General features: G+C 44.3%; 1 protein-coding gene across 2 annotated transcripts in view; it reads left to right on the top strand.

The window, feature by feature from the left end:
• Positions 1 to 2,867: 2,867 nt before the first annotated feature.
• Positions 2,868 to 18,297, top strand: part of LOC149320827 (1-acyl-sn-glycerol-3-phosphate acyltransferase alpha-like) — a 71,202-nt gene continuing 55,772 nt past the window's right edge. The window contains exons 1-2 of one of the 2 annotated variants that reach the window (XM_089506189.1): positions 2,868 to 3,094; positions 4,255 to 4,317. The gene's annotated coding sequence lies outside the window, so the exon portion shown is untranslated. The remainder of the gene's footprint in view (positions 3,095 to 4,254; positions 4,318 to 18,297) is intronic. The other variant, XM_089506184.1, reaches the window with a different exon arrangement.

Here is an 18,297-nt window from a genome sequence, read left to right as displayed (position 1 = left end):
AGATGGAATATGATGAGGATGGCATGAGGCTCAGCCATGGAATGACTGGCCAGGAATCAGGAGCCAGGAGCCAGGAGCCAGGTCAGGGTTCAAGGGGACAGAGCTTCCCCCTGAAATCCAGACTGGCCCAGTGAACAAGCAAATCTGGGAGTATTTATAGGCAAAATCTTGCTTCTGGCAAAGGTGCTTGATGGTGAGAACAAAGGTGTTGAATTACTTGCTTTTCACCTGGATGTCCCTGTCTGATTGTCTTAGTGGTCTTAAGCTGCTCGGACAACAGACCCTGGGAGGGGGCAAGAGCCTCAGGCAAGGCAAACATTTGCTCTTCCTGGTCATATGATAATCCTCTTATGCGACTCTCTAGATATGATGATGTGGGTGCCCCTCAGGGGTGTGTGTACATGTCCTCATGCCTTGCTGGCAATGGTGGACAGGCTATTAGAGTTCATCTAGGGGTCATTAAGGGTTATCATTTATACCAAAATATATATGGAGCAGCATGGGTAACACTCCCATGGGGTTGATGGGAACTGGAGTCCATTTGGAGCACCCCAGGCTCCCCATCCCTGCCCCAAGGTATATCTGGTGCTATAATCTGATGTCTATCTCTTTGGGAGTAAATGCCGCTGAGTGCATCTACACTGTAGAAATAACGCAGTTTGACACCACTTTACCTCAATCTTACAGAATCCTGGGAATTGCGGTTTTGTGAGGCACCAGGCTTCTTTGGCAGAGAAGGTTACAGGCATTGTAAAACTACAAATCCCAGGGATTTCCATAGGATGGAGCTACATTATGCAAAGTGATGTCAAGCTGCTTTATTTATACACTGTAAAGGCCCAACAGTGCAGTTTGACCTCACTTTAACTGCCATGGCTTCATCCTACAGAATCCTGGGAGTTGTGGTTTTCTGAGACACCAAGAAGACTCTTTAGCAAAGAAGGCTATGTTGTTGTTGTTAACTGCCCTTGAGTGGACCTTGACTCATGGCTGGCAACCCTGTGGATGAGACACCTCCAAGACCCTCTGTCCTCCACTGCTCTGTTTAGGTCTTGTAGATTCAGGTCCATGACCTCCCTAATTCAGTCTATCCATCTGGCCTGTGGAGGCTATAGACCTTGTAAAACTACAGATCCCAGGATGCCATAGGGCGGAGCATACAGCACTCAAAGTGATGTTAAACTGAATTATTTCTACAGTGTAGCTGCACCCTAAACTTATTTTTGAGTAAACACACAGGGCCGACAGCATGGTGTAGCGGTTTGAGGATTGGACTAGGTCTCTGGAGACTGGGGTTCGAATTCAGGCTTGGCCATGATGAACCCCACTGGGTGACTTGGAGAAGTCACACACTCTCAGCCTCAGAGGATGGCCATAGCAAAACCCCTCCGAACAAAGCGTGCCAAGGAAACCCCAGGATAGGTTCACTTCAGGTCGCAATAAGTCAGAAATGACTGGAAGACACACCACAACATTGACAAACTTTAATTCTATCTTTATGCTCACTTTTCGTATGATTTAAATTGTATTTTTTCATTTTAAACCAGGGTTCAAATCCCCTCTCAGCCATGGAAACCCACTCTATGTGGCTTTGGGGAAGTCACACTGTCTCAACCTCAGTGGATGACCAGGGCAACCTCCCTCTCAATAAATCTTTCCAGGAAAACCCTAGGGCCACCATATATCCAAAATGACTTGGAAGCACACAACAACTACAACGTCAAATGGCAGGGAGCTCTCTTTTCTTCTACCAGTGAAAAATGAAAAGAAATGGAAGGATGAGGGGAAGGGAGGATGGATGGACGGATGGATGGATGGCAGGGTGACCAGAGGTCCCCCTTTTTCAGGACATGTCCTCCATTTCAATCTTCTGTCCAGGAGGAATTCCCAAATGTCCTCCCTGTTGAGCCTAAGAAGCATGCATTTATCTTCAGATGAGTGTTGGTGTTTTTTAAGCTTTTATTTGGTCCTTCTTTGTGCTCTGATCGCCCTGCATGTGAGTGGAGACTAGTGGGTCCTCCTTTTCCAGGGCATGTCCTTCATTTCATGCATCTCTCCAGGAGGAATCCTCATATGTCCTCCCTGTTGAGCCTGACTTAAGAAGCATGCCTTGATCTTTAGATGAGTGTTGTTGTTTTTTAAGCTTTTATTTGGTCAGGTCCCCCCCTTGAATATCCTACATTTTAGGGGGCCTTGTCCTCCGTTGCAATGATGACATCTGGCCAGAGGTCATAGCTACAAAAAGGAAGACAAGGTATCACAACATGTAAGGTGTTCAAGAACCTGGCCAGCAGAGAAAAGGGTTAAAGGGGGAAAGGGGGAGGAGGAAGGGTGGGATGGAAGGGGGAAGGGATGGATGGATGGATGGCTGTCAGGGGGGTGTATTCATGAGAGAAAAAAGAGTTTTAAAAAAGGATTGGAAATGGAAGGAAGTGGGGAGAGGGGTGAGCAGGTGTCCTCCTTTTCCAGGGCATGTCCTCCATGTCAGATATCTCTCCAGGAGGGATCCCAACATGTCCTCCCTGGCTGAGCCTGGAGAGGAAGATGGATGGATTTGTGGATGGATGGATGGAGAGATCAGGCCCATGCAATCAAACCCACCCCCAAATGACTGAATCAATGAACGGATGGAAAGGAGGAAGGAAAGAGAGGAGAGTGCTGCTGCTGCTGCCCAGGGCTGGAGGAAAGAGCTGGTGGGGGGAGAGAGGAGGAAATGGGGGAGGGCTTGGGGGGAGGGAGCTGTGTGGTCACAGGAGGGGAGGGGGAGGGAGGATCGGCTGCCATTGGTGGCCAGGGCTGCCCATCACCTGCCCCCCTACTTCCTGCCTCCCTGCCTCCCTCCCTCTCCCCCCCCCCCCCCCGAGGAAGTGGAGCATCCCAGCGCCTGCCTGGCCTCTGCTCCTCCATCTCTTCCATCCTCTCCTCTTTTGCCTGCATGGCTCCCTTCCAGCGCATCCCTAAAAGCACCATCCACCCTCTCCATCGCTGATCCCCCCCAGCCCCACCATCATGGCCTGGGCCAGCAGCCGAGGGGGGTAGCTAGCCAGGGGCCTCCAGTAGTCCCTCCCCACCTTCCTGGCCCCACTCTTGCCAGGTAAGGTCCTGCCTGGGGGGCACTAGGGGGCCTGGGGGGCTTTCAGGCCTTAGGAGGGAGCCAGAGATGGGATCTTGGGGTGGGGAGGGAAAGGTGGGGGCTGGGGCTGGGAAGTGTTTTTGTACTGGTTATATTTGGGGGTGTGGGGTGCAGCTGGGAAGGGCAGGTTTGGGGGGGGGTTCATGGATTGATTGCTGTCTTGGCTTCAGTGATGTTTATGTGTATATCTGTGCCTTCTAGTCTCTTGTGACTTAATGGCAGCCCCATGGATTGCAGGAAGGGGGGCAGGGAGGGAAAAGGGTCACAGTTGGGGTGTGGGGGATTTGAGGTGCAGTTGGGGAAAGGCAGGTTGGGGGGTGATGGTTTGATTTATCTCTTGGCTTCAGTGCTGTATATGTGTATATCTGTGCCTTCCAGTTGCCTATAGATTTATGACAGCCCCATGGATTGCAGGGCAGGGAGGGAAAGGGGTCATATTTGGGATGTGGGGCATTTGGGGTTGCACTTGGGAAGGATAGGTTGGAGGGATGATGGTTTGGTTGCTCTACTGGGATCAGTGATGTGTATGTCTATATCTGTGCCTTCAAGTTGCCTGTGGATTTATGGCAACCCTATGGATTGCAGTAAAGGGGGGCAGGGAGGGAAAGGGGTTGTGTGGGGGACCTAGGGGTGCACTTGGGGAACTGTAGGTTGGGAGGATCATGGTCTGATTACTGTCCTGGTTTCAGTGCTCTTTCTGTCTGTGTCTATGCCTTCGCCTGTCGATTGATGGTGACCCCATGGATTGAAGTAAGGGAGATAATATTGGGGGATTTGGGATGCAATTGGGAAAGGGTAGGCTGGGGAAGTCATGGTTTATTGCTATCCTGGTTTCAATGGTCTATGTTCCCTCCATGTTCAGTGATGTGTATGTATCTATCTGTGCGTTCAAGGTGCCTGTCAGTTTATGGCAGCCCCATGGATTGCAGTAAGGGGGGGCAGGAGGGGAGGAGGGTAATATTTGGGGTGCAGTTGGGGAATGGAAGGTTGGGGTGTTCATGGTTTGATTGCTCACCTGATTTCAGTGTTCTGTGTGTGGTCGATTTATGGGGGGAGGGGGCAGCAATGGATTTCAGAGGGTTTTCTTAGGCCAGGAATACTCAGAAGTGGTTTTTTGACAGGTCCTTCCTCTGAAATGGGGCTCCCCATAAGATCCAAAGGGTGACCAGCCAGGATCAGTTGCTGTAAGTAATAAGGCAGGCATGAGACTGCCCTCTAGGGACCTCTGACTCCCAGAATCCCTCACCAAGATGGATGGGGTTTATGGGCATTGGAGCTAAAGTCTTAGTTCTCTGCATCTGTGTGTGTGTGTGTGTGTGTGACTTCAAGTTGCTTGTTGCCTGTGGATTTTAGAGGGTTTTCCTAGGCCAGCCATACTCAGAATGGTGTTTTTCCAGGTCCTTCCTCTGTGCATCTACACTGTTCAAATAATGTAGTGTGACACCGCTTTGAGCGCTGTAGTTCCATCCTATGGGATCCTGGGGTTGGCAGTTTTACAAGGTGTTTAGCCTTCCCTGCTAAAGAGGGAAGGTGCCTCACCAAATTACAAATCCCAGGATTCTGTAAGATGGAGCCATGACAGTTGTCAAACTGCATGATTTCTACAACTGAAATAGTCCAGTTTTTGTGTTTTAGTCTTTATAAGGCTGTGGGGTTTGGGATGGGTGTAGAGAACAAGGTTACTGAGGTGACATTTATGGGAATTATAATTTGGGGAAAGGGGAAGAGGGTTGTAGGAAATGCTCCATAAAACTAAGTGTGGGGTTGGTGATGGAAGAGCTTGGAAACATTTACAGTCATCCCTCCATATCCACAGATTTTTTAATGCATGGACTCAAGCATCCATGGCTTGAAATGTTTTAATCTACAGCTCCCAGAATCCCTGGCAATGAGCCATGTTGGTTGATGCTTCTGGAAGCTGAATTCTGAAACATCAGGAGGATCCACTACTGAGAACTACGTATTAATCTAAAGGGACAATCTAAATTTAAATAAACCTGGGATGAGGATGACAAAGTCCTCCAAATGCATTTGGATTGCAACTCCCTGAAGTCCAACCAACACAGCCAAGGTAAGGAATGCTGGGAGCTGTGCTCCAACATCTGGAGGGCTGTCCAAGTCTCATCTGTTATATGGGAGAAGACCTCCGTCTACACTACAGAATTAATGTAGTCTGATACAGCTTTAATTCCCATGGCTCAATGCTATGAAATTCTGGATTTATAGTTTTGTGAGATGTTTAGCTTTCTCTGTCTGAGAGCTTTGGTGCCACAACAAACTGCAGATTCCAGGATTCCATCGGATGGAGCTGTGATAATTAAAGTGATATTGAACATCATTAATTCAGCACTATTAATGTGTCCCTGGGGTGCATCTACACTGTAGAGTCAATACAGTTTGATATCACTTTAACTGCCGGGGCTCCATCCCACAGATACCTGGAATCTGTAGTTTTGGAAGGCGCCAGTACAGAGAAGGCTAAAGACGTTGTAAAATGGTAAATCCCAGGGTTCCATAGGATGGAATGACAGCAATTAAAGTTGTGTCAGGCTGCATTATTTCTACAGTGTAGATGCAATCCAGAGAGATTGGAAAGAAGCATGTTGGGTAAGGTGAGTTTGAAGGCTTTTTGCAGGGAAGTTTCAAGTTCAATCACGCCTACTCTTTTTTTAAAAAAGTATTTTTTTACCAGGATGATTTTATAAAAACATGTGTTTACAAAGCAAAGGAAGAAGAAAGAAGACACAGAAGGGGAGAAAAATAAAAAGGAAATAAAATGTGAATATAGCCTAGGCATGCACATTCATTTAAGCTGACCCGGTTTCCAAAAAACACAGTTTCTTGATGTTGTCATAGAAAAGGTGCTTGACTGAGACAAGGCAGGTAAAGGTCTCTGTGAGTTTGCATTGTGCTAAGCTTTATGAGAACTGGAAACGGAAGCCTTGGATTTGCCAGTGTCTGTTTGCTCCATGTTCAAGATGAGGCTAGACTGGGGATTAAGAGCAATAAAGTGGAAAGGGTTTTTAGCTTGTTTGTGATTGCTGAATCTTTGTGCAGGAAGTCCCCCGTAATCCCATTTTACAGATGATGAGACCGAGACCGAGTTGTTATAGACGAACAGGAATTTATATGTATGGCTTTGGCACCGAGTTTCCTGGGATTATGTGGCATGTCAGATAATGTTGGACTGCAAGTCCCAGCAGCCCAAACCATCACAGACAGTGGTGGGGGATAATGGGAGTTGTAGTCTTGACAACATCTGGAGGGACACACTGTTCCCCAACCCTGGAGCATGAGGAGGGAATACCAGTATGGTCCAAAACCCACTGCAGAAATAATCCAGTTTGAAACCACTTTAACTGCCCTGGCTCAATGCTAGGGAATTCTGAGAACTGTCATTTTGTGATACATTTAGCCTAATCTTTCAAAGAGCTCTGGTGCCACAATGAACTACAATTCCCAGGATTCCCTAACACTGAGCCAGGGCAGTTAAAGCAGTCTCAAACTGGATTATTTAAGCAGTGGGTTTTGAACCATACTGGCACTCCCTCTTCCTGCTCTGGGGCAGTTAAAGCGGTCTCGAACTGGATTATTTCTGCAGTGTCTTTTGGATCTGTGGCTCAAAGTAGCTTGCAGGGCTTCTCTGAGTTATACCCAAGGAAGCAATTGGAGAGAGGGAGACTTTGGATTTCAGACTTCCTTGTGTAAAATCCTGCAGGGCTGGAAAGCAAGAACAGTGAAGTAGTGGGGAGGGCTTTTGTTTTACAGGAAACCTTGTAAATATAGTGGGTCCTTGTTATCCACTGAGGTTTGGTTCCAGGATCCCCTGTGGACAGCAAAATCTGGATGCTCAAGTCCCATTAAATATAGTGGCATAGCAAAATGGTGTCCCTTATATAAAATCAAGGTTTTCTATTTGGAATTTATTTTCTCATTTTATTACAGTATATTAGGTGGTTAGCTGAGTTTTACAGCCAGTGTGGTGTTATGGCTTGAGTGTTGGGATAAGAGACTTGGGTACCAAGGTTCAAATCCTGGCTCGACCATAGAAACCCACTGGGGTGATTTTGGGCAAGTCATACTCTCAGCCTCAGAGGATGGCAATGGCAAACCCCATCTGAAGAAACTTAACAAGAAAACCCTATGATAGGTTTGCCTTAGGGTTGCCATAAGTCGGAAATGACTTGGATGCACTCAGCAATAACAATGGCAAGTTGAATTTTTTATCGCACCAGTTTTCAGAAATGTTGGAAGAAGTTTGGTGTGCTGGGGAATTTTACTCTCCTTTGCTGACTCCTGGAAAAGACAACAACCACATTTCACCAGACCATGGTCAAGATTGTAAAAGCCCCGCAACTGGATCAGGCCAGAGGTTCAATCTAGCCCTGCATTTTGTTCCCAAAAGCAGAACAGGGACACAATAGCATCCTCCCCTGTGTGTTCCCAGCAATGGGTATTTCAGAAAGACACGCTGCCTGTGTTATTCAGCCCACAAGAGCTCCCAAGGTGATGAACAAAAAACCCGATTAAAACAACACAAAGATAAAAGCATATTTAAAACCCATTCAAATTCTCTTTTAAAACTTCTAAAAGCAGTCTAAAAGCAATCCTTGAATCCAGTTCTGAAACAGCTAAAACAGCATTTTCAGACACTGCCATGTAGAACATGTTTTGGCTGCCTATCAAAAAAAGATTTAAAAAGTTGCATCCAGTCTAACTTTCTTGGGCTGGGAGATCCACAGTCAGCGGAGAAAGCTCTCTTATGTGTACCCACCAACCTAACTTCACAAGAAGCTGGGACACACAACAGGGTCTCCTCTGAAGACCTCAAATTTCTGGAGGCTCCTATGGGAGGAGGACAGTTTTTCAGATATCTTAGACCCAAGTCATTTAGGGTTCTGTAGGTCAGAGCCAGCATTGCATAGTGGTTTGAGTGTTGAACTATGACTCTGGAGACCAGGGTTCGATTCCCAGGTCGCCCATGAAACCCACTGGGTGACCTTGAGCAAGTCACATGCCCTCAGCCTCAGGTGAAGGCAATGGCAAACCTCCTCTGAACAAATCTTGCCAAGAAGAAAGTTTGTCTTAGGTCACCTAAGTCGGAAATGACTTGAAGGCACACAATACAGGTCAACACCAGCACTTTAAACTGAGCTCTGAAGCAAATTGGAAGCCAGTGCACTTCTAAGATACAAACCTGATAATTCAGAAGGAGAGCAATCCCATCCAGAACAGGCTGTGATCCCAATCCCAGGTTTGTTTTCCTACTGACCAGCAACACTTCCATCTTGTCTGGATTAAGCTTCAGTCTGTTCAGCCACATCCAGTCCTTTACTGCATCTGCACACTAATCCAGTACTACCACAGCCTCCTTGGCAACACTTGTAAAGGAGAGATAGAGCTGGGTATCATCAGCGTATTGTTGACATCCAACCCCAAATCCCCAGATGACCTCTCCCAGTGTCTCCATGTAGATTCTGTAAAGCGTATGGGGCAATATTGATCTCTGTCGAACTGCACAGTTTGACACTACCATAATGCCCCTGGCTCAATGCTAGAGAATCCTGGGAACTAGTTTTGTGAGACATATAGCCTTCTTCATCAAGAGCTCTGGTGCCACAATAAACTACAATTCCCAGGATTCCCTAGCATTGAGCCAGGGTAGTTAAAACGGTCTCAAATTGGATTATTTCTGCAGCATGTTTTGGACCATCGTTCAGGTGATCATCCAGTCTTTCCTATTACAGTCAGTGACCAGCATTAAGGGAAGTTGGATGAATACTGGAAAATGGTTCGGGTTGCAGAAAGACAGTATAGTATAATGATCAGAGTGTTGGACTAGGAGATGTGAGTTATAGTTATCAGTGAGCCATGAAACTCAGTGGGCAACTTACACGAAAATTCAAATTTCATGAAAAGATATTCAACCTAAACATTAGGAAGAATGTCTTGAGGGTAAGAGTGATTCAACAGGAGAATATGGTGACTCAGAGTTTGGTGGAGTCTCCTTTTTTGGAGGTTTTTCAGTAGAGGCTGGATGCCCATCCGTTGGGAGGGATTTGATTGTGAATTCCTGCGTGGCAGAATGGAGTTGGACTGGATGATCCTTGGAGGTATCTTCTAACTGTAGGATTCAACCTCCTTTTTTCTCTCGCAAACAGCCTGAATGATCTCATAGGACTTTATCACACGGAGGAAAATTGGAAGTTTAAACGGGGCTTATCCCATGAAAATCACGCAATTACTATTAAATCGCAGTTAAGATTTTCAGACACAATGCAATAAAAGACCCATTATCCCAGGAATAACCTGGGAATAACCAGGCAATAAAGCACAAGAAAGCACTTTCGGGATTTTCCCGTGAATTATTTGTTGCTATTTATTGCCTGGTTATTCACAAGTTAATGCCACTTTAATCGCTTTTCAATGCAATGTTGTGTGAAAAGCTTGATCGCAATTGTGCGATATTCATGGGATATCCCCAGAGTAATGGCCGTTTAATCGCAACATCGTGAAAATCTTCATTGAAAATGCACAATTTTCACGGGATAATGCCCATTTATACTTCCAATTGTCCCCGTGTGATAAAGTCCATAGAGCCACTTGATAAAATGGGAGAAGGAGGAGCTGTTTACGTTACCTTGAGCTTCTTGGCGGAAAGGCCAATTGCAAATGTAAATTGATAAAATTATTTTCTACTATGTCTCATTCTGTAAACTGCTATGAATAAAAAATAAAATAACATTATGTTCACTAAACACACTTTCCCAGTAGCCAACAAGTTCTGGAACTGTGTGGAAGTCTTTTCCCCACCCAATATGGATGAGGGTAAAAGCCAGTGTTTTAAGTGGAAATTTTCACCAGTGCCTACAGGGACACATTTCAGCTTGCTTTTTAACTTTTGCTGAAGAGTTTCGCTTAGGCTACACATCTGAAGGCGTAAAGATAACAAAACCCACATAAAAATATAATTAACACCCACACGGTGTAGTGCAGTTGATGATGGTTAAACGCAGCCTAGTATTTTAAAGAGCAGCATGGTCGCCTTAGGCGACAAGGAGCTGCAAGCAGGCGAACAGATAGGCTGGTGGATGAGAGACGAAATGCCCCGTCTGTTCTTTGTGCCTGACATATGCATTTTGCGACTGCATCCACACTGCAGGATAATTCAGTTTGACACCACTTTAACTGTCATGGCTCAATGCTGTGGAATTCTGGGGGCTGTAGTTTGTTGTGGCATCAAAGCTCTCAGACAGAGGAGACTAAATGTCTCACAAAACTACCATTCCCAGAATTACATAGCACCGAGACATGGCTAGTTAAATCGTTGTCAAAACTGCAGTATTCTCGCAGTGCGGGTGCAGCTTCGGTGGGTTTTTTGAAACTGTAATTCAAAATATATATATAAATTTCCAAACGCAAACCTTGATTGTGCCATTTTAAATAAGGGACACCATTTTACTAGGCCACTGAATTCAACAGGATTTAAGCATCCATGAATTTTTGGTATAATCTGCAATTATTGTTCTGGTTGTTAGCTTCCTTCCACTTGTGGTTATGGTTGCTAGTAACTCTAGTAAGTTTATTCAACTGGATCTGTAATGGTAAAATGATATATTTCTTCTTTTGGATTTTCTTTCTTTCATTACAGTTTGGATTGGAGGGCAGTCAGAGCCCTTTGTGTTTTAGTTAGCTAGTGTTCAGTGTATTAGTCAGCTTGCGTTTCTTGTTTTAGAGTTTTAGTTTTGTGTTGCCTGCATCCACACTGCAGAAATGATCTAATTTGACACCACTTTAAGTGCCATGGCTCAGTGCTGTGGAACTGTGGGAATTGTAGCTTTGGGAGTCATTTAGCATTCTCTGTCAAAGAACTCTGGTGCCAAGACAAACTACGTTTCCCAGAATTCCTTAGCATTGAGCCAAGGCAGTTAAAGCAGTGCCAAACTGGATTATTTCTGCAGTCTGTTTTGGACTCTAGTGTACTTTTAGTTTATATATACACATATATTGTTTATCTTTTCTCTCTCTCTCTCTCTTTGTCTCTTTTCCTTTTCCCTCCTTTCCTCTCTTGAATGTTTACTGCTCTGGTTGTGAATTAGACCTGTCTGTATTAAAAGCAATCAGTCAATAATTTAAAAATCAGTACATCTAAAAGAAGTTTGTACATTTAAAAGAAAAAGGCAAAAAGCCACCCCTCCCTCACAGAACTTCCCCACGAGAGCTGGAGATGATGGGAGTTGTAGTCCCAACATGCAGAATGATGGGAATTGTAGTCCAAAGTTGGAAAATGTTGGGTGTTTTATGGTTAACAGAATGCTTGAGAATATTGGGCTGGGACTCGGGAAATGTAGGTTCTAGACCTCAGTGAGCCCTGAAGCCCATTGGAGGACCTTGTTCTCTGCCTGTCCTGCCTAAGAGAGTGGCTGTTGTGAATCAAATGGGGGAAGAAAAGGGGTTATACAGTGGTCCCTCCACCTTCGCTGGGGTTTGTGGTGAAGGATCCCCATGAATGTAGAAAATCACAAATTAAAAAACACTGTTCTTTTTATCTGAGAGAACACCTCTCTCGGAATATCCAGGTCCTCCAATGCACCTCTATGGTCAACATCTGCCAGAAGTTTTAAACAACCAAATGGTTAAAAATTCATGTGGTTTTTTAAAAATGATTATTTATTATTTTAAAAATGTCTGGCTATTGCTATTATTTTCCAGCCCTTTTACTGGAACAGCAATGGCTGAATCTAACCATTTTAAATGTAACTTTATTGGCCATTGTATCCATATCCAGTGTCAGGTGCTTCTTTTTGATCACTTTATAGTGCAAGAAATGCCATTCAGAAACAAATCCTTCAGCTATTGTAAGTTCAGCCAAAACAACTTGCTTTAAAAGGGTATTTCTTAAAGAGAGAAAAAAATATTATTTAAGCTATTGGCCAGAAGAACGAAACTGCATTTGGCTACTAAATTTTCTGATTTAGTCCTATATTGGTATAGTCCTACATACAGTATTAATGCGCAGGGAAAAAAGTGGGGGGGGGGGGAGAAGAAACAAAAACCTTTAGCTGTTGCTGTTATTGTTGTTTAAACTATTATTATTTTTAATTTAAACTAGGACTGGTGGTTAAAAAACAATTTAAAACTTTGTTGCTGTTTTAAATTGTTTCCCCCCAACCCTGGTGGGAACATGCCAGGAAGATAGAAGGCAACATTTTGTTGCAAGTTCTGATTCTTGTAAAGAAAGGACTGATGCAAATGTTACATTTACATTTTATTCTCTCTTTGCCTTGCCCATTCATCTCCTATGTCTCTGCTTTTGTTATCCTTGCATATGTGTGTGTGCACCTGTGTCTATATAAACGCACATATGTACACATATGGTCTATCTCTGATGGTTTCTCATGCTCCAGTGTTGAAAATCTAGACTACAGGAGGTCGACCTGTGGTTTTTCCAGACGTAGATAGACTGCAGCTCCCATCATCCCTCACCATTGGCTATGCTGGCTTGGGCTGATGGGGGTTACAGTCCATCAACATGTAGAGAGAAACAGACTGAATTGTTAGTAGCTGGTCATACCTATCGTTCCGTCCATCTGTGATTGTGAACCTTTTTAACCAATGGTTAAATTTTGAAGTGCAAATCCTCGTGGTAACAGCCTTTGTACCTACATCCTAAAGGAGAGGCCAGAAATGCATGCAGCACTGTTGTCTACATTTAAAACCAAAAGCATATTTGTAGCAGTGTTCATCCCACCTGGAGCAGGTCTTTTATAATGCTAATGGGTTTTGTTGAACATTCGAACCCAAGCCACTCCTCACACAGACACTTTAAAGAGTACAGGGAAGCCTGCCTCTCTCTCTCTATCTCTCTCTCTGTGTGTGTGTGTGTGTGTCAGAGAGAGATTGAGATTGAGATTGAGATGATATTATAATACCTGCTAATATCCTGGGGCTTAAATCTTGTAAATCCTGGCTCCACTCCATCACTGCATTCAACTTTCTCAAACGTATGTGCGTAGCTGAAGATAAATTACTATGTGGACAATTTAAGAACATCAGAACCTGCTTTTATACTGGGGCCACTTGTACACTACGAAATTATAGCACTTTGATACCATTTTAACTGCCTTAGCAGCATCCTATGAAATGCTGGGATTTGCAGTTTCAGGGAAGGAAGGTACTTAGAATTCTCATCCAGAGAATTTAAGGGATGACATGATAGACATGTTGAAGTATTTGAAGGCATGTCAGATTGAGGATAGAGCAAGTTTATTTGCTGCAGCTCCAGAGACTAGCAAGGGATTCAAACTACAGGAAAAGAGATCCCACCTCAACTTTAGAAAGAACTTCCTGACAGTAAGAACTGTTCAACAGTGAAATACGCTGCCTTGGAGGGTGGTGGAGTCTCCTTTTTTGGGGGTTTTTAAGGAGAGACTGGATGTCTCTCCTTCTGTTTTAAAAAAAATCTGTCGGGGGTGCTTTGATTGTGAATTCCTGCATGGTAGAGAGAGCTAGCATGGCGCAGTGGGCATAGTTTGTTTTGGACCCAAGTTGGTGGACCACCATAATGGATATTAACTCTCCACGGTGAGGGGAAAGACCCCACCTTCAGCTCTGTAGCCTCTGTGGGATTTTTTTCTGGACATGTAAGGAACAGGATGGAAGGAACAAAACCCACAATATTACTTTTAACAGTGATTATTATAGTTTGCAGTCTTCAAGAACCTAAAAACACAGTTGGCCCTTCACATTTATGGCTTTTACTTTTGCAGATTTGATTATTTGTGATATGTTCTCTCTAGGAATCTCCAGGTCCTCTAATGCAACTCTGCCAGAAATTGACCATAGAGTTGTGCTTAGAAGTATTTAGAGAAAACACTCCTCTAGGCCTTTGTAGGTCCTCCAGCCTGATTCTATGGCAGATGTTGACCATAGAATTGTACTGGAGGACCTGGAGATTCCTAGACAGGTGTTCTCTTAGGTAAAATGAACAGTGTTTTTATTTGCATTTTCCCCACATTTACAGGGGTCCTTCACCCCTAACCCCAGCGAATGTGGAGGGACCACTGCACTGTCTTTTTTTCATGTATCTTACAGTCAGCTTCATTGTTCGCATTTTGTTATTTTCTATTTAAGTTGTATTCCATGCCATTAATGAAGATTGTATTGAAGTGTGTTTTGTTCTGCTGTGTTTATCTGTCTTGTATCAGTTTCTATGTGATTAAATCATCTTGCATATTTATATTAGAATGTATATGTTTATGTGTTCTGGATCCCGGTTCTCTGTGGCAATTATCTAGCTATGCGTGGGATGAAAGTTCTTGATTGTTTGCTAGTTACTGTTACAATTCTGTTTTAACCATTATAGTTACAATAGAGTTATGGTTAGAGAGACAGTGTAGCATAGTGGTTTGGGTGTTGGACTCTGACCCTGGAGACCCAGTAGGTGATCATAGGCAAGTTGCACACTCTCAGCCTCAGGGGAAGGCAATGGCAAACTTTCTCTGAACATCTTTTGCCAAGAAAACCCCAGAATAGGTTTGTCTTGGGGTTACTGTAAGCTGGAAATGACTTGAAGGTGCACAACACACATGCCATTCTCTTATCAATCCAAAGGTATTTTATTCTCAGAAAAGTAACTAAAAGTAACCGAATGAGGGACAAAAGAACTTATATTTTAAAAAGTGGAAAGCAGACAATGACAAAGAGTTATAGTTATAGATGAAATTCGAAATTTTACTGTCAGACTTAACCTTTTTTTTAAAATTCCATTATTTTTATTCAAAATAAACTTCACTTACATCTTTTAAAAATGTTATTTATTTAACAATCAAAGTATTTGTTTATCACCTCCAAGTGCACCAGTTTCCCTGGTGGACGTGGTTTCCTAGGCCATGGTTAAAAAGAAAAACTGACTATGGGGTGAGCCCCCCCCCCCAACTCCTAACTATAAAAATAACTAAAGCACACAGTTGTTTCACAAGAAGAATCAAGTTATCCCATGTTATCAGAGCTCAGGAAGAGTTATCATTTGGCCACAACAAGTATTGAGGTCACCAGAAGACATCCTGATGGGTTTTTCTGATAAGCGTTGGTACTGACTGTGACATGGAGGTGTATGGAATTTCAGATTTGGGACGTCACCAGTACATTACCTCTAGTTAAGGTCATATTGTTGTTATGATTATTGCTCTTTGTAATTGTGATTGCTGACAGGCGTAACGATTACTGTCATTACCCCTAACCACAGAACACTTTTCATCATGTGTAAATGTTTCATCCGCCTCTCATCTTCACAGCCACCCGGGGTGGCCAAGTTATTAAACAGTGTCATTTTTATTTTATAGCTTGGATAGATTTGAGAGTTTGGGCCGAGGGGAAAGTGACGCTCTCAAGGCCATTGGGTTCGGAGATGATGGCGCAAAATGGTGGCGGAACTTCCTCACTTAGTAGAGACTCTTTCCTGGCCTTGAGTTTGCACTTACTAGCCAGCCAGTTGGCCTACAGGGCCAGTGTGGGAGGACTATGGCTTGAGGTGTTTACCAGAGACTGTGGGAAGCCACATGGGGCTTTTGTTTACTGTGGCTTCTTTGGGAATGTGCCTCCCTGAGATGGGTGTGAGATGCAGGATGGTGTGGGTGGGTGTCCCTGTTGTACGTTGCATGCCAGAGAGTGATGACACTGTCTCCTCACAAAGTTTATGTAAGGGATGCTACCTGAGTGTGCAATGAGTGTTGGGGTGTGGATGTGCCGTGATTACAACATGCGCCCTCTGTGTCTCTCCCCTCGGGACTTTGTGTCAATGGGCACTTAATTGGAATTGGGATTGTTCCTTCTACAAATTGAGCAATTGCCCCAGCTGGCAAATGCTGACTGGACATTTGGCAAGGCCCTGAAAAATTGGATTTCAGACTTCCTTGTGTAAAATCCTGCAGGGCTGGAAAGCAAGAACAGTGAGATAGTGGGGAGGGCTTTTGTTTTACAGGAAACCTTGTAAATACAGTGGGTCCTTGTTATCCGCTGAAGTTTGGTTCCAGGATCCCCCGTGGATAGCAAAATCTGGATGCTCAAGTCCCATTAAATATAGTGGCATAGCAAAATGGTGTCCCTTATGTAAAATAGAAAAATCAAGGTTTTCTATTTGGAATTTATTTATTTATTTATTTATTCTGGGAATATTTCCAATCCATGGATGCTTGAATCCATGGATAAAAATATCAGTGGATAAGAAGGGCTGAGTGTAAACCCACTAAACCTACTAGCATTATTTGATTCTATTTTTTTTAAAAAAATTATTCTGCTAAGAGATTGCTAGCTGATATGGGGTACCATTCTCTTTCCAGACCAATAACAAATGTGATTGAATTGCTTTCCCCCAAATGGATGGACAGAGCAGGGACAGAGTGATACGTCCATTCTACTGTCTCGTTTTACAAGATCTATGTGCTTCAGTGCTGGTTGTGAAGGAAAGACTTTGGCCCTATGTAGATGGGCAGGATAACCTGGATCGAGCCTGTGCTTCCTGCCCCGGTCCTGAGTCAGTCTCCAGGCTGGCATGGCAACAGGAGGCTACTGCCACACACCCTGTACCTGTCTCTGCCATCGCGTCTGCTGAGAAAATCCCTGCTGTGGCTCCATCCGACATCACAGGCCATTTAGGTGTCTTCTCAGCAGATATGATGGCAGAGGCAGGAACGGGGTGTGTAGGGCTGTCTGGTTTGCCAGCTGTCACCTCTGATATGAAGTCGCGGGCTTTCATGGCCGGCATCCATAGTTTTTTGTGGGGTTTTTTGTGGCTATGTGACCATGATCTAGAAGAGTTTATTCCTGACGTTTAGCCAGCATCTATGTCTGGCATCTTCAAAGATGCTGGTGAAACGTCAAGGAATAAACTCTGCTAGAACATGGCCATATAGCCCAAAAAACCCAAAATAAACTATGTTACCTCGGAGTTTCCTAGAAATTCCAAGACAAACAGCCAGTCTTTTTAAACCAGGTTAAGGCCTCTTTGGGTTGGGGATTGGGCCAGATTCACCAGATCTGCATCTGATCTGCCTGATGTTGGCCGGGCATTAGCGTTGTCTGGACAGGACGATTTAAGGTCAGGGGAGAGCACAGGCCTTTTGGCTTCTGGATACAGGCCCTTAGTTTTTGTGCAATTCTGTGCACAGAAACCAAGCTGGAATGCAGAGGTAGGATGTGTTAGTCCACTCACCCACTGACATTAAATTGCTGCTTACATGTGATGAGGGAGCAGGAGCAGGAGAACATTTACCATATCTGCATGGGGCCAAATCACACATGGTATTTGGTCCAAGTGATGCAGGGCCCAATCCCTGATTCTGCTGTGAACTATGTAAAAAGCCAGTTCAGCCCCAAATTCATAGAATCATAGAGTTGGAACCCTCCTTAAAATTGTTTTTAAAAACTCACCTTTTGCCCCAAATGTTCCCAGAAGATCTGAAGCCCTCTGTTAGGAAGTAGGATGTCTGTTCAGAATGCATCCTCACCATTGCCGCCAGCACTCCATAGAGTTACTTGCTCTGCGATCAGGAACAAGGCAGCCAGGAGTGTGCTCAATGCTGGATGTTTCATTTTCAGCCTCGGAGCAACCTGCGCTGACTGCGGTAGTAGCGGGCAGCACAGTGGGATGCTTATGCAAACCACCACTCTGGAGTGCCCAGGTAGCAGGGGGACGTATGGACAGCTCTGGGGCCAGAATATTCTGGGGGCAGCATGGAATTTTCTGGCCCAGACAGACCCAACAATTGTTAAAAACAAGGCTGTGTCTTCCCCATCCCACCCTCCCTTCCCCTTTTTCCAACTCTCTGAGCTGCTTTCTTCCTAACTGCCATACAATTTAACAGGCATGATGCTAAAAAGATGAGTGAGAAAAGGAAATGAAGCAAATTTCATGACCAGTTGCTGTATTATGCTGTCTACTGCCTTCCAGTTGACTTTGATTCGTGGCGACCCCATGAATGAAACACCTCCAAGCCCCCATCTTCCACTACTCTGTTGACGTCCTGCAGGCTAAGGACCATGGCCTCCTTCATTAAATCTATGTATCTAGTATATGGCTCTCCTTTGTTTCTGTTGCCTTCCATCCTTTCTAGCACTATTGTCTTTTCTAGTGAATCATTTCTTCTCAGGATATGTCCAAAGTA

This window comes from Sceloporus occidentalis, unplaced genomic scaffold (assembly GCF_023333645.1).
Source record: "Sceloporus occidentalis isolate IW3139 unplaced genomic scaffold, rSceOcc1.0.p SCAF_1, whole genome shotgun sequence".
NCBI lineage: Eukaryota > Metazoa > Chordata > Lepidosauria > Squamata > Phrynosomatidae > Sceloporus > Sceloporus occidentalis.
This window is presented reverse-complemented; position numbering and strand designations above follow the sequence as displayed.